This window comes from Cavia porcellus, unplaced genomic scaffold (genome assembly GCF_034190915.1).
Source record: "Cavia porcellus strain 051 isolate PalLab524CR breed Dunkin Hartley unplaced genomic scaffold, mCavPor4.1 scaffold_10, whole genome shotgun sequence".
Lineage (NCBI taxonomy): Eukaryota > Metazoa > Chordata > Mammalia > Rodentia > Caviidae > Cavia > Cavia porcellus.
Window position 1 is genome coordinate 10,493,270 of NW_026947493.1, and position 17,315 is coordinate 10,510,584.

Consider the following 17,315-nt stretch of genomic DNA (forward strand, 5'->3'; position numbering starts at 1 on the left):
AGGAAGTAGGAGACCTAGCCAGCCATACAAATATCTAGTGACTTAGCAGTCCAGAAAGAGAGAATAGCAATTACAAAAGTCACAGGACTGGGACGTGCCTGGCAGTGTGGGAAAAATGTAAATAGGTTGAGATTACTAGAGTGGAACCAATGAAGGGGAGGGAAATTATGAGAGATGACATCATGTATTTAACGAAGTGTAGACTATGTAAGGCCTTGTATGTCATAAAAAGAACATTGGTCTTTAGGTTGCTTGGAAAGCCATTAGAATGCTCTGTGTGTATGCGTGTGTTACTGGGGGTTGAACATTCACGCTGAGCTTTAATCTTTTATTCTGTTGACCAGACTGGGCTCAGTCTTGTGTGGTACTCCTACCTAGCCTCCTGGAGCCTAGGATTATAGGTCCACCGCGCCTAGCTCCTAGCAATGTTTTGTACAGAATACCATCATGATTAGCTCTGTTTTAACTGGATAACTCTGTTGTGTTCACAGAGATTGAATGGAAATGGTGCAAGAGCTGATAGAGACCAGTTAAAAGCCTGAAATTATATAGACAAGACTGAACAATGGTGGTGGTCATAGGGATGGTAAACAGTCAAATTCTGGATATATTTTGAAGGAAGAGACAATAGGATTTGGTCAGACAAGATTGAGTGTGCTCAGGGTTGTGTGACTGGAGACAGTTGGGATTTGATAATGCTGGTTAGCATAAGAGTAGAATTAAGTATACCACAAACATATTGATCTGAATTGCTGGAAATGAGATATGATCAGTGGAGATCAGGAAGACTGAAATAGGAGGACTGTTTTGGTGAGGGGAATACCTAGAGATTCTAATTTTTGAGGATGTTACTGATACCAAACACCCGGGTCATGTCCCATGGTGACAAATAATGAAACTGTGGGTGTAGGAGGTAGGATACTCACAGATTTATTTAAAAGATACAAAGGCATGGAAGTAGAGCTGTTTCCAGCTGGGAGGGGGCTTGACCAGGATACTCAGGAGGATTCTTTGTCTAAGGAGTTTTAGGGGTTTAAAAAGATCTTGGACCGCTGTACAAAAATGGTATGATCTCGACCTTACAGGAGGCCACACACTCTTTAGGTTTCCATCTATGCAGTGTTCATACAGTGCCCATGCAGGGACCAGGTGCTCTTGAGCCAATGTCCTTCCCAATCATTCTCTAGGAAGGTTCCTGACAACTATGTGACACCTGGAAGGTGCTTTGGTAAGATTCCCAGAGGGTTATGACTTTGGCTTGGGCTTCCTGACCCTGTTTTGGGGGCCACTGTTCCTACTGCCTTCCATCCTAACTTCCATCTCACTAATTCCTGTCTCAGAAAGTCTGTTTAGGTATTGCCGTGGAGCTATCAAGTAAGCATTTTGATATACAGCGCTAGAGTACAGGAAACAGGCTAGTTGGAAATTTGTGTATCATCAGCATATAGTACTGAAAGTCATAAAACTGGATGAAAACTCTTAGATCACATCTCAGAGAAGGGTAGACCATATTGAATCCTGGGATTCAGGGACATATGGAGAAAACAGCTGTGAAACTGACGAGGAGTGGACAAATGGGGATGATGTTCTGTGAAAAACGTATTTCAAGGCAGATACACTGACACATCGTGTCATATGGGGCTGACAGGTCAAATAAGATGAGAATTATCAGATGAGATTTAGCCACTCCACTCAACAGTGTATAATCTATCCGTGACCTTCAGGAGAACTTGTTTATGTTGGTCTCAAGGTTTGAAGTCATCAGAAGACACCTCATCAAGTGGTACGTATTATGCAAGGACATGTTTTCAGATGTAATTTGTTTGAAAGTAGGTTGGAGTGAGAGAACTAGATATTGAAAGAATGAGTTTAAAATTCTATCTTCTACCGTGCTGTACAGTGAAGTACTGCAATGTAACGACATCTAAAACAAATAAACAAACAAGCAAACAAATAAGCAAGCAAACAGAACATTATCTGAATAGCATCACCATAGGTAACAGTCTTCAATAGAAACCATGACAACAAGGAAGATAGACCTTGTGAAATAACGCGTGTGTGTATGTGTGTGCACTTTGCTTCCTTGATGTATTTATCACACTGTGGCCTTGGCAAGAGCAACAGCAGAAGAAAAACAAATAAATGGTTCTTCATCTTTTGTGAAAAAAAAACCCCACAAAGCCTAAAATGGATGGGGTTGCAGTCGTGTGGGTGGATTTGGGCAGAAGTCAACTGCATTACAGAGTGATGGGTAAGCTTAGCTAAAACAAAACTTCATCCCTTCGGGTTAGAAGACCTCAAATTTGGGCTGACCAAAATGAGAACTCGCACAGAGAGATGATAGTGAATGATCAGATTAATTTTAAAACTGGAAAAATCTAGACCCTAGTGAAACTCGAGATGGCCAGTTACATATAGAGATAATTAAAATGCAGCTTGACGCATTTGGTATTGCACTTTTGATAGTCTAAACTAACCAAAATACAGCCTCTTAAAAGAGGGCTGCCTTACAGCCGGGACAGGTCAGGTACAGGCCTTCAGGAGAGAGAGGAAGAGGCACATAATGGTTAATGGTAATCATGAAACGATTCGTGTTGGTTACTTGATTTCCCTTTCAAAGTTTGAGACAGTAGAAATACTAATTTCTGAACAACGTAGAGGTGGAGGGGTAGAAACAAGGTAAGGAATAGGCACATCAGAAGAAAAATGAGCTTATTGTAAGTCCTTTAATGGCCTCCCTCAGGAGTGACTAGCCTCTGTCCTGGCTGATCTGTAGCTCTGAAATCTCCACGTGTCTGTTCCACTCCCAGGCCATATGTGCAGTAATTCAAAGGACTGCTAGAAAGGACCGCGGAGACCTACTGAAAAGTCTTCACTGTTTGTGTCCTTAACCTTCCCTGGGATGCCATCACTTCACTCCGTGTTGTGCTTGTCTCTCAGACACCTGATTCTCTTGTCTCCTTTCCCAGAGTGACTCAGGTAAGAGACATGGCTCCAGCTCCTGAAGGCTGTCTCTAAATGGCTGGAGGTGAAGCTCCGTGGCAGAGCACTTGCCTGCAGTTTCTAAAGAGCGAATGATTTTATAGACATTCAGATACCCTAAAACCTCCCTTGTTTCCTGGTAATTCAGTAAAGAATTCACTATACTCTATAGTTTGTTGTAGATATGAGTTAAGAAAATTTCCCTATTAGGAATTTTTTCAAAGCATTTGTCCGCCTGAAAAATATCAGCCCTATCTCTGGAACTGAGGTATTCCAACAACTTGAGCTATGAGGAAGGAGAATGATTATTGGTAATTGTCATACAGTTACCCTGAGGCAGGCTCTAAGATGAAGATTTGAATTCGGGTGGTTTATTAAGGAAGTGCTCTCCAAGCTATTGATAAGAAGATGGGGCGCTGGGCAGGACAAGGGAAGAAGCCAAGTGAAGTAAGCTCTGCCTGGTCAGGCTGAGCTCCATAGTAGGAAGTCTGTGCTTGGTTCTTGCGGGTGAACCCCAGAGTGCAAGCTGAGTTTCTGTCACAAGGTAATCGGGAGGGAGCTGGCTGTTTCAGAGGCTGCTAAGGACTGCCCTAGGGCCCTGTTAGATTCTAGACACTTCTGCTTCAACTGCCCAAGGATAATCCTGATCAAACAAATAGGTGGGTGCTTGGAAGTCAATATTATGGATAAAGGAAAGAATGCATGAAACAGGGAATTAAGTGTAATCGAAAATGAGCTTTGTAGTATTTGCTAGACAGCTAGTGCCTGAAACACTTTGGGCGTGTATCTAATATGCCTTTGTGCTCTCTAGCACACCTATGGCTCACAGGCTAGAGCGCCCAAGTATTCAGTCATTTGAGTGTGTTCAGAAAAGGTCAGTGTCAGGGCAAAGACTCAAATCCTGCTCTGTCAAAAGACCACGACTATAGTTCTATGTCTCTCTTATAATTTTCCGGGTGGTCGGTGTTGTAATTAAGTAAGGGCTTCAATTAAAGGGGAAAGAAGAAATAAGGGTAAGATAATGGGTAAAACAAATGGTGAAATAGCTCAAGAATAAAAATGCTACTGTAAGTGAGTACAGATTATTTTTTGGCCAGAAGTAAAGATGGAGAAGAAATTTAGTAATAATTTTCAAGTTCGTGAAAGGTTTTAACACAGAATAGATTGACCAGCTGTGCCTCAGTCTCTACATAGTAGCATAAAAAGATCCTCCTCGCTATTATAGCATAAGAGTTTTAAGTTGGACAGAAGCAAGTGTTCCCTGGCCAAAAAGGCTGTTGAGCACTGGAGTGAGATCCTATAAACTCAAATTAGAAAGGGGAAAAAACAGGAAAGGAAAGAAAAAGGAGGACGCAAACCCAGTCTGCCACACTGTGCAAGCCTGTGAGCCATTGCCCGGACCCAGCAGCTGCGCACCTGCACCCTTCCACGTGGAGGGTGAGTTAAAAAAAAAGCCCAGATTTCTGTGCAGCTGAGCATACGCGGAAACCTGATGACCTTCCGGAAACTATCAAATGAATCAGGGAGCCAGGGAAGAGGTGCACACTGGCCTGGTCTGCTGGTTTACTTCTTCATGAGGGCTCTATCCTCGTAGGCCCTTCCCCCAAGAGCTAAAGATCTCAAACACCACTGAGTATGGAGAGGTATCATTGTGGATCAGTGTGGAGAGAACCCATGACTGCTTGGTCAGCAGAGGGAACGGACTTTGGTCTCCTACTTTGTGCAGAGCCACACACCTTAAATAATCTGTGTTTTGGTGCCTTCTGTTCAGTCACAGTACCTGCTTCTGGGAAATTTCTGTATAGACTAATTCCATTTAGATGTCTTAAAACTTAAAAAAACATATAAATGTGTATGTTCTCAGTGATATGCTGTATTACCACAAACAGATAACCTATTCCACTATTTTGTAATGGATTCACATATGGATGTGTCTTCTCCATAGAAACTCGGACATGGATAAAATTATGAAATATCATTGCGATCACAACAAATATATCTGTGAAGGCCCTATTTTTCTTTTTTCTTTTTCTTTTAAAAAAAAAGACTAAAAACAATGATACAGAATTTCAAATCAACATAGTAGAAGATCAGAGATGGTTACTACACTGCATATTGTTATCTTCAAAATATATTTATAAAATCTTTTTCCATTTTTCTTTTCTCCTTTCCCTCATCCCAGTTGTTCTTTCCTTTTAAGTAGTTTTTTCTCCTTTTGCTCTCACAAAATCTATTGTACATCTTAGATCTTATTTATTCTTTCACCTTTTTTTTACACTAAGGAGACAATTTAATGTTTACACATGTGAGTTTGATTTATTTCACTTATGAATATGGTTTCAAGTTGCATCCATTTACCTATAAAAGTCTCCAGTGTGTCCTTGTTTATGGCTGAGTAGTACTCTGCTGTATAAAAATATCATATCATTTTTTATTCTTTCAGTGGTTGATGGGCATTTGTTTCCAAGATTTAGTTATTATAAGTTGTGCTGCTATAAACATAGGTGCACATATGTCACTGTGGTATGATATTTTCAATTCTTCTGGGAAAATACCCAGAAGGAGAATAGCTGGGTTGAATGGGACTTCCAAAGCTAGTTTTTTGAGGAACCTCCGCACTGATTTCCACAGTGGTTTTACCAGTCTACACTCCCACCAACAGTGAAGAAGGGTTCCTTTTTCTCTGCAGCCCTGCCAGCATTTGTTATTGGTTAATTTCTTGGTGATAACCATTCTTTAAGAACCGAAATGGAATCTCAGTGTTGTTTTAATTTGCATTTCTCAAATGACCAATGCTGTTGAACATTTTTTCATGTATTTATTTGTCATTTGTATTTCTTCATCTGAGAAGTGTGTATTTATCTCAGATGCCCATTTTTGGATTGGGACTTTGAATTTGGGAGTTATGATTTTTTTCAATTCTTTATATGTTCTAGAGAGAAGTCTTTTATCTGAGGGATAGTTGGCTAAAATTTTTTCATGTTCTGTGGATTTTCTTTTCACTCTGTCAGTGATTTCTTTTGATGTTCAAAAACTTTTTAATAAGATGAGATCCCAGTGTTTTATTCTTTAATTCTCTGCCTACCCTTATGTCTCCAAGATTTCAACCTACCTTTTCTTCCAGTAGATTTAGTGTTTCTATTTTAGTATGGAGATCTTTGATTCATTTGGACTTTATTTTAGTTCATGATGACAGTCATGAACTAAAATTTTAGTCTTTGACATGTAGAAAGTCAGTTTTTCCAACGCCATTTATTAAAGATGCTATCTTTCTTCCAGTGAGTATATTTGGCCCCTTTGTCAATGATAAGTTGGCTGAGTGTCTTTGTAGTTGTGTCTGCATCTAATCTGTTCCACTGATCCTGCGGTCTGGTTTTTTTTTTTTTTTTTTTTTTTTTTTACCAGTAAGTACCATGTTGATTTTATCACAGTAGCTTTATAGTATAATTTCAAGTCATGGATTGTGATACCTCCTTTCTTGCTTTTGTTGTTCAGGATGTGAAGGCCCTGTTTTTCAGCTACACTGTGGATGGAATAAATATATCTGATCTATTGAAGAAACTTGTCCACAATTCAGATCACTATTTTTCTGTAAAAATGCAAATTTGCATTTGGAGTTTGGATTTCATAAATTTTTTAAAACAATTTCATTTTAAAGAGATTAAGACAAAAGAGGACATAACAAAGCAGATCAGAATATAACAATGTAAGCAACACAGTATTTCACCACAAGACAACGCGTAATTAACAGTAACTACCATAATGTCTCTTTCTTTGAAGTAGTTGAGCATAACTTCATATACAATAGTATCAAACAGAACAAAGTAGTATAAAACCATTTAAGAGAATGAAAGTATTACAGGGCATTCAGAACCAAATAACAGAGAACGAACAATGGCTCCTATTATCTCATTTTCCATAGTGACTTCAAAAATATTTCTATCCTCATGGTGTTATGGTTTGGATCATAACTAGCCTTCAAAAGCCTTTATGTTGAAACGTTGATTCTGTTTATGGTGCTCCGAATGATGTGGCCTATCGGAAGAAACTCAGGTTGTTAGAGGCATGCCCATGGGGACTTTACTGAGCACCCTTCTCCGGCCCAGGCCCAGCTTTTTCCTGCCGTATGTTTGCCACCCTTCACCTTGCCAGAGGCTCAAAAGCAGCAGAATCACCTGATAATGGACTGCAACCTCTGCAACCCTGAGCCAGAGTCAATTTTTTCATAGCTATGGAAAGGTAACACACATAGCTTTCAGAGGAGGTTTGCAGGAAGATGTTCTGTACAGTGGCTAAAGCCAATGGCTAAAATTCTCTTGCTCCTTGAAGTCGTTCTACCTCTGCCCAGAATGCTGAATTGTTCTCTGTGGTAGGGAATTCCCTTGCCTTCCACTTGAGTGGCAGATATTCACAGCACTAAAGAATTTGTCCACAGTTATTGGTGAGCACCAGCGTTACATTTGGACACTTTCTCACTCACCCATTTACCATTATGGTCATCATCATCATCATCATCACCATCATCATTGTATCACCATTATCATTATTTTGTGGTCCTGGAGATTACACCATGCCCTCTTGCATGCCAGCTGAATGTTCTATCTCTAAACTACGTCTCCCGTCTGACTTCATGTGTATTATCTTGTACAGCCTTCATAACAACCTCAGGGTTCTGGTATTATTATGTCATTTACAGAAGACACTGTCTTAAAACAGTCAATTGACTTGAAATCCTATAATGACAAATAGTAGATTTAGGTTGTCCTATGATTGGAAATGTCCATTCGACATTTAATTACCATTATAATACTGTTAAGAAGTGAGGCTGTAGGCTGGGCACACCTCTAATCTCAGCACTTGGGAGGCTGAGGCAGGAGATCACCATGAATCTGAGGCCAGCCTGTGATACACAGTGAGTCCAACACCAACCTGAACTACATAGAAAGGCCATTTCAAAACGAAAAAAAGAGTGCGATCCTAAATGACCTAATCACAGGCCAGGAGGCCTTTGCCCTCATGAATGGAATTAACATTGCTGTTATGCAAGTGAGTTTGTGATGGCAGGAATGCTTGTTTAAAAAGCGTGAATCAGGCCCTTGCTGTCTCTTGCCTTCTTGTGGACTCTTTGTAGGATGATGAACAATGAAACAAGCTGGCCCTGGCAGACGCTGCCCTGTGCTCTTGGACCTCCCTGCCACCATACTGAAATTATTTTTTTCTTTATAAACTATCCATTATAAAGGTGAATTAACATGTAAGTTTGTAACAGGTGGGTATGTGTTATAGAAGCACAAAACAGACACACAGAACAAGTTGTGAGCTCTGGTCTGCCTGAGCCTAGTGTCTAATGGACATTTGTTGGTTGCATCCCTAATATGCACCCTTCATTTCCATTATTTTCCTTGAGCTCCTGGATCCAGCTTTACCTGAAGTCAGAGATACTTCTGGATCCAACCACAAACACATTTGAGGTACTTTATGGGTTTGTGTCATTTTCAAGATAAGGAGTTGTGACACAGAACGCCCCCCCCCCCAGATACATAACTTCATTAAAAACCTTATTTTTTCCAAACCCCTGATATGATGAGAATTGACTTCCAGAATCACATTCATGAAACAATTTAGCAACCTAATTAACCAAATTAGATTACAGTCAGGCTATTCTCCTAGTTAAGTGAGAAAAGTTGCCACTTAAGATTTACAAGAGTTTTGAACAATGTACAGTGAAAACAAAAGAATGTTTTAATGATTTTAAATTAGGCAGAAATATTTAAATGCCTTTCTCTGATAATTCTAGTTCATTGAAATTTTAATTCCAATGGGAATAATAAAAATCTTGGATTAAATTTGTATAAGAAGCAAAGTTTTCAAACTATTTACATATGCTTAATTTTACAATATATATGTTTACATTAGTTTCTTATCTGAGGCAATATATTAAATTATATGATACATCTTAGGCTAAATGTATTTCTCTTTATTGTGATAATTACAGAATATCTTCTGCCCCTTCCCAGATATGTGCCCAGAATTCACAGCTATGTTTCTCAAGGTGTTATAAAATGCACATATAAATTCAAATGCCTGTTATTATACCCTAAATTAAGAAAATGAGAAAAACTGGGGAATGATAATGGGAGAAGAAAGCAGAGAATACAGGGAAAACCAAAGAATGTAGGGGAAAATGATAAAAAAAAAGAGGCTCTTTTCAACAGTCATTTTACTATGCAATTAAGGAAGCTTAAACTTCAAGATCCCTCACTGGTAAGGAACTATAACTTTCCTTGGTGCATGTAACTATGGACCCTAGCAATGAGCTGAGTGGCATTGGAAAGACCACAGAAAACTCTGGGATCCAGGTGAGGGAAAATTCTATTGGGGACACATTTACAGGGGGACATTCATATGGGGTATAGACACTTCCTTTGTTAGCCGTATCTTAACTAAGTACAGTGTAGGATGGCCTCTTAGGAACATATAGTCCTTCAAATGTGCTCACTCAAATGACGTTGTGACAGGAACCTGCTTGGTCTGATTTTAGCAGGATGAGAGCGGATACCAAGTTGTCTAACACTAGAAGTGCAGTATACGTGTAGTACAGATAAACCTGTTTTGAAATGTAATCTATGGAAATTCTTCCAATTATCAGTAACATAAAATTTTCAGCAGATGACTCCGTTCTTATCAATGTGAAGTGAAATAGAAAATTTGCTCCTCTTGGGAATATAATATAACAAATAAGACTGTGTATGGAAATCTTTTTATTAGTACATGCTTGTAGTGCATGCATTTTACAATCATCCCGCGGAGTGGGTACCTATACATAACAACAGCTCACTTCCTGCTCTAAAATCACCTTCCCCAGTCCTCTCTTCTCTCCTTCTCTGATTCCCTTTCCCCATTTTCATTCTTATTGATGTTATTAGTCTTAGTTCGCGTTTATGCCGTTATAGTGTTTACATTCTCTGAGGTTATGGGGTTCATAGATGGCAGATCTTCAGTCTACTATTTCCTCTTCCACTCTTCCTTGGTCTCTTAGACCCCTTCCCATTTGCAAGAGGCCGTGCGCCTTGTCTCCTTCTATCCATCTTTTATTATTCTCTCTGGTTTTGCTTTGACATACTCAAATGTGAGATACCATATGGTATTTAAATCTGTGTGTCTGGTTTATTTCAGTCAACATTATATTTTCTAGGTGCATCCATTTTCCTACAAATGTCTCAAATTTGTCCTTTATAGACAAGTAGTATTCCATTATGTATAGATACCACATTTCCGTTATCCATTCATCTGTTGATGGGTATACAAGCTGCTTCCAGAATTTAGCTATTATGAATTGTGCTGCCATAAACATTGGTATGCATGTACTGCTACAGTATGATAAAAGCTCTTTGGGGATGATATCTAGAAGAAGATTGCTGGGCTATATGGAATGCCTAATTGAGCAATATGGAAGAAAGACTGAATTATCTTTTACTTGCTCATAGACAATGTAAAGTTGTCATATCAACAATCATCAAAGAGTTTGTACAAAAAAGTGTTAAATAGTATGTTGGCAAATTTTCCCTCCCTCACCCTGTGGAAACCATGATTCTATTTTCTGCTTCTGTGAGTTGTTTAGTGGATATAAAGTTGTAGTTATAAAGGTGTTTCAGTTTTAGAGATCTACCATACAACAGAGTGCATGTAGTTGAAAATATTATATTGTTTTCTTAATAATGTACTAAGAGGATAGATCTTATGTTAAGTTTCCTAGCACACACATACATATGCATAGAGTGAAAGGGTACAGGGAAGCTTTAGAATGCCCTGGGTAGGCTTATAATTTTGATTGTGATGTTGGTATCACGCATGTATGTATATGTCCAAACTCAAAATTGAATGCATTAAACATATGCAGTTATTTGTATGTTATTATACTTTAACAAAGCCATAAAAATCTGAAGTGTGTAGTTGTTATTTTATTTTTAGGAATTTTATGCTACTTGTGGTCTTTCTCAGTCTTTTAATATTTAAATATTTTCTGGCTTCTTATTTTATAGTAATAATGACTTTCAAAACTAACTTTATATTTCAATTTTTGTGTTTTTTTTTCCTGAAAGAGAGCCCTTTCTACTAACATTCATACTCCAAGCACATAGATCTGACCTTGGCCCATTAAAGCTTTAGATAGAAACAAACTAGTTTCAACTTCCCTGTTACTTCCTTAGGTTACTGTGCAAGGAATTTTTGTGGGGTCCCATAGACACGCTCTCATCTTTATTCTTGGGCTGAAGGCAAGATCAAGTCTACTTACTTCGTATGTAACATAATTCTTCAGCTTTGTTGAGGAATAATTGACATAAAACAATAACGCATAAAGTTTTTGATTTGATAAATTTTGACACTTTTATAGCCATGAAATTTCAACATAATCAAGCTAATGAAAATTTACACTACTCCCAAAAATTTCTTCAAGTGGCTTTGTATCTCTTTTTTCTGCCATGGCCCCATAGTCAAGTTAAACACTGATCTGTTTTCTGTTAAAATTGGCTTTCCAAGAAACTTGTACAAATGGAATATAAACATAGTTATTTTGGGATTCATCCATATTGTTTCTTGTACCAATGCTTCATTTTTCTGTATTGCCACATAGTAGTCTACTGTGCGGCAGTGTGACAGTTTATCTGTGCTGCTCTGCTATGGGCAGTTTGTGAAATGAAGTCATCCTGACCATTGTGTACAAGATTGTGTACTGACGTATGCTTTAGCTGTCTTGGGGAAATACTTGAAAATTGATTGCTTGTATCATATATGTATATATGTTTTACTTTTTAAGAAAATTTTAAATGGTTTTGCAAGGTAGCTAAACTATTTTGTACTCCCATCAACTGTGTGTGAGAGTTCTATTTGCTTGAAATTCTTGCTACAACCAGATAACTGTCATTTAAAAATTTTTTACCCATTCCAATAAGATTGTAATGCTATCTCATTATGGTTTTGATTTATTGCTGCTGAGATTTTTTTGTATGCTTATTTTCATTCGTATATCTTCTGTGGTGGGGCTTCTGCTAGAATCTTTTGACTCATTGTTTGTTCTCTTGTTATTTTTTAAAATGTGGTTTCTTTATAAGTCCTTAATCAGATATATGACTTGAGAACATTTGCTCCCAGTATGTAGCTTGTATTTTCGTTCTGTTAACAATGTGTTTAAAAAACAGATTTTTTAAAAAGTTGATGATGCCTGATTTATCAATATTTCCCTTTGCAGATTTTAATTTGGGCATCATATCTAAGAAATCTTTACGTAGGCAAAGTTGTAAAAGTTTTTGCCTAAAAAACTTTTACATTTAGGTCAATGACTCATGTTGAGTTAATTTTATGGTGTGAGATATGATCAAAGTTTATTTTTTTTCTTGCATATGTATATATCCAATTATTCCAGCACCATTTGTTGAAAAGACTAATCTTTCTCTACTGAATTGCCTTTGAAACTTTGTCAAAATCATTTGCCTGTGTATGTGTGGATCTATTTCTGGACTTTCTTCTGTTCTGTTCATATATTTGTCTATCTTTACACCACTACCAAACTGTCTTGATTATTGTAGCTTCATAATACATGTTAGGTCTCTAAATTTATTCATCTCTTTTCAAAATTGTTTTATCTATTCTAGGTTCTTTGAATTTTTATTTCAATTTTAGAATAAGTCAGTTAATTTCTACAAAAAGAGCCTGCTAGGATTTTAATTTGGATTGATTTAAATCTATGGATTGGTGGGGGAGAGTGACAGTTTTTTTAAGCACTGTTGAGTTTTCTGACCAGTGAATACAGAATATCTTACCTTTTATTTAGTTTTTCCTTAGTTACTCTCAGAAATGTTTGGTAGTTTTTAGCACATAGATCTTCCACACTGTTTTCAGATTTATCCCTAATTATTTTATATTTTGATGTCTTTTTAAATGTAATTGTTTTTAAATTTCTGAGGATGATTGATAGCATATAGAAATCCAATAGACTCCTTGTATAACTTAGTTTTTGTCTTTTTGAGACAGGGTCTCAACTTGGGCTCATTTTGCAGCCCCGGCTAGTCTTGAACATGCAATGATCCGATCCACCTGGCTCAGCCTCCTGAGTGCTGGGATTACAGGAGCGCGCCACCACGCCTGGCTGTGTAATGATCTTTTATCCTAAAACATTTCTTCAGTTAGCTTAATTGTTCTAGCAATGATTTTTATCTATTCTAGTAGAGTCTCCACATGAACAGTTATATCACTTATGACAATGACAGTTTTCTTTTTTTTTCTAATTTGAGCATTTAAAAAATTCTTTTACTTGCTTTATTCCACTGGCTAAAATTTCAATTCTATGTTCAAAGCATGTTATGAATGTGAACCTCCTGCTTTGTTCCCATCTTAAAGCTGTATTTAAAGTTAGATACTCTTCTCAAGCTGAGAAAGTTCCTTTTTATTCTTATTCCCAGTTTTCTGAGTTTTTTTAAAAATCAAGAATGCATTCTGATTTTTTGTTAAATGTCCTTCAGCGCTTACTGAGATGCATGTCATTTACCTTCCTTTCATTTGGTTCTTTGTTATCATGGTACATTGATACATTTTCTACTGTTAATCCAGTCTTACACTTGATCATGACGTAATTAGTTTTTTACACAGTGTTGAACTTGCTCAGCTCTTGCTATGAACTTTCCCTCAATCTGCATGAAGGATGTTAGTTGTAGATTTCTTTTCCTGTATTTACCGTCCTTTGTTTTTGATACAAGGTAATTTTGGACCCATGCTTGCACTAAAACTTGCTTTTTCAATTTTTTGGAAGTGCTTGTGTATAGTTTCTGTTATTTTCATTAAATCTTTGATAGAATTATCCAGTGAAGGGTTCAGCCTTCTTGGTGGGAAGTTTTGGTACTATTAATTTAATATATTTAGTAGAGGAAGGGCCATTCATGTCCTCTAATATTTTTCCCGAGTGACACTGATAATTTGTATCATTCACAGAAGTTATGCGCTGCATCTAAATGGTAAAGCCTGGTTATATTTTGAAGCTGGTAAAATCTGTAGTAATATCACCATTCTCATTCCTGCTATTGACAATGTTTATTGTCTCTTTTTTCACTGATTGTTCTGGTTAGAGATTAACTTTCTCAAAGAAAGTCTTGATTTTTGAAAGATCTTCTCACTAGGTATAAAGATATTACTCTCCTGTGCTTTTTTCTCTTTTCTATTGATTTTCTTTTGTACTGGACATTTGATATGTTATGTTTGTTTCTCTATACGTAATATTACCTTTGTCTTTTGCTTTTAAAGTTTTATATTTATCATCAACTTTGATGATTTTGATAACCATTGTATTCCTTAATATTGCTTTTTTTTTATTTAGATGCTTTGAGTTTAGTGAGATTTTAGTTTTGCTCGGACCTGGAAACTTTTATACATAATTCTTCAAATATTTGTACCTATTATTATTCCAATTACTCAGATTTTAGGTTACATGAATTGTCCCTGACCTTGCTGACCCAATGTCCAGTTTTCACAAGTTGTGCCTTTTTGTCTGGATCTGGGGATGCAATCCAATAGCAGAGTGCTTGCCAGGCTTTGTGTGAGGTCCTGTGTTCAATTCCTAGAGCACATAAAAGAAAGAAAAAGAAATGAAGGAAGGAAAGAAGGAAGAAAAAAAGAAAGAGAAAGGGAAAGAAAGAAAAAGAAAGAAAGAAAGAAAGAAAGAGAAAGAAAAGAAGGAAGGAAGGAAGGAAAAAAGAGAGACAGAAAGAGAAAGAAAGAGAAAGAAAGAAAAGAAAGAGAAAGGAAGGAAGGAAGGAAGGAAGGAAGGGAGAAAAAAGAGTAAGTTGTAAGTTCTGTTTTGGGTCTTTCCCACTGCTAGACTTTCAAGTTCACTAATCTTTTCTTCCCCAATTTCTAATCTGCTGTTTATCCCAGAAACTGTGTTTTTTGTATCACACAGTTTAGTTTGAGTCACTACAAGTTTGAACTGGATCTTTTTCAGACCTTGTTTTGTCTAACTTTCTGAACATATGGAATATAGTTATAATAACCATTTTAATATCCTTCTCTGCTAACTACAACATCTGTGGTTAGTTCTTAATAAGATCTAATCAATTGATTTATCTCCTCATTATGGATTATATTTTCCTGTTTTGTGTGTCTGGAAATTTTTGATTGGATGCCAGATATTGTAAATTATACCTTGTGGGATGTTGAGTATTTTTGTGTTCCTGTAAATACTGAACTTTGTTCCAGGACATAGCTAACTTACTTGGAAACTGTTTGACTCCTTCTGGTCTTGGGTTAAGAACTGCTAGGTGGAATAGGGTGGTATTAATTATGGGCTTGTTATTCTCCACTACAGAAGCAACACTTTCCTGAGTAGTATTCTCTGTGAATTGTGAATCTTGTAGTTTTGCAGTCTGCCTTGTGGGTGAAGACACTATTCTCAACCCTGAGTGTTCACTTTCAGCTTTTTGAGTGTTTTTTTTCCCCTTCTGGCCTCAAATGGTTTGCTCATATGAATGTCCTAAGTTCTCAGGGAACATAGTCCAGAGATCTGGAGTCCTCCTTAGCTCTTTCCTCCATGACACTGACCTCCAGCTGCACGTTTCCTGACCTCCCAGCGGTGTCCTCTCTGCCCAACTGAGTCCTCTGCCCACCACCCAGATCCCTGTCTTTGTCCTGTTCTCTGGAACTCCCCTGAGGTGGAAGGTAGAGGGGACTATGGGATCCATGTCACATTTCTCATATGTCAGGGATCAGATCCCTCATTTCCTGATGATTTCGTGTCTTGAACACCATTGCTTTGTATATTTTGGCAAATTTTTAATATTTTTAAGGGTACGAGTAAATTGTTCTTTTCTTTACCTCGGTTGGGAGCAGAAGTTCTCTTTTTTTTTTTTTTCTGAATTCTTTAATATCAGAGTGAAACTATAAAACAATCTTCTAGGAACCATAAAGAGAGTTCAAGTATGCAATTAGAACAGCAGTCCAGTGTCTATTTCATGAAGTAGTTAATGAAAAAGAAGAATTTGCATGAATGTCACAACTCACATTGCCATGTTATCCATAATGTCACAAGGCCTGAAAGCTAAATCTTGGAGAAACAAAATATCCGACAGTTGTTGATGTTTTTTGTAATAGGAGGTTTCTGTTATTTTAGCAAACAGAAAGACTGTATAAAACTGTCAAAAAGAAACTACATTTGAAGAAAAAAACAGAAACTGACTTTCTAAAGAGACCTATTGGGGATAATTATCCAGAGCCTGTGGTAGATCTGGAGGGCTGATTTAAAGTTATTGTTTTTGCAAATTCTGCAAAAAAACCAAAAAAACAAAACAAAGATTCCCCTCCTGGCTTTGCAGTAGTTCACAAATTCCTTTCACAGCTGTAATCTCATCTAAATTGCAAAAGTGCATTTTATTCTTTCAATTTGTCAATCCTCCTTTTCTGTAATATAAATTACTGTTAGTTAATGATAAAATACTAAAAGCTATCCTTTCAAATAATGTTTTGATGTTTGATTGGTAGCCTGGAAATAGATCACAGGAACTTTAACTTGTCTGCATCTGACTGTCATAGGTGAATAAACCCTGAACTTTGTCATCTGGCACTTGTTCAGATCTAAGGATGCTGATGAATTCATGGTGAAAATGTATCATTTTTCACGTTTACATTTTTCAACCAAGCCCCTACATTCTTGAAATATTTTTCTCATGGGAGACATTAACTGGGTTTTGAATGAATTGTGGGTAAATAAATATCCAAAATGTTAGATACCACCATATTTTCTTTCTTTCAAAAATACTCCTTATTTGACATTTCTCATCAAACGGTTTATTTTAAAATGTTAAATTAACATCACATCAAAATTATTGCATTATCTCTGAATTATATCAGTGTTTTTATGGTCCTGAAGGTACTAGTTATTCTTAACTTGCATAAACATACCTTCGATTAAAATCTAACTGTTCAGCTTAAAATGTACAGATTCTTATTAGAAAAGAATTTCAAATAGATTTAACAACAACAACAAGAAAAGGTAAAATATAGATAGTAACTGTAGATAATCATGGAATAACTGAGTGGCTTTTCACATTTTTGGAAGTCTGGTCCATCTCTTGAGACCTGAAAGTTCCCAGGTCTTACTTCAAATTAAGCCTTCAGGATGAGGCCATTCCTCTCCTTGGGCTTGGTTGTTGTCAGAACAGAATTGCTGAAGTTACAATCAGATGCACACCGAGCAAGTGTCATGCTGAAGCGTGATCCAGTTCCCTTTCTGTCGGTTGATCAACATGTTAGGTGTTGATGGCTGACTAAGATTATTTTCTGTCTCTGTG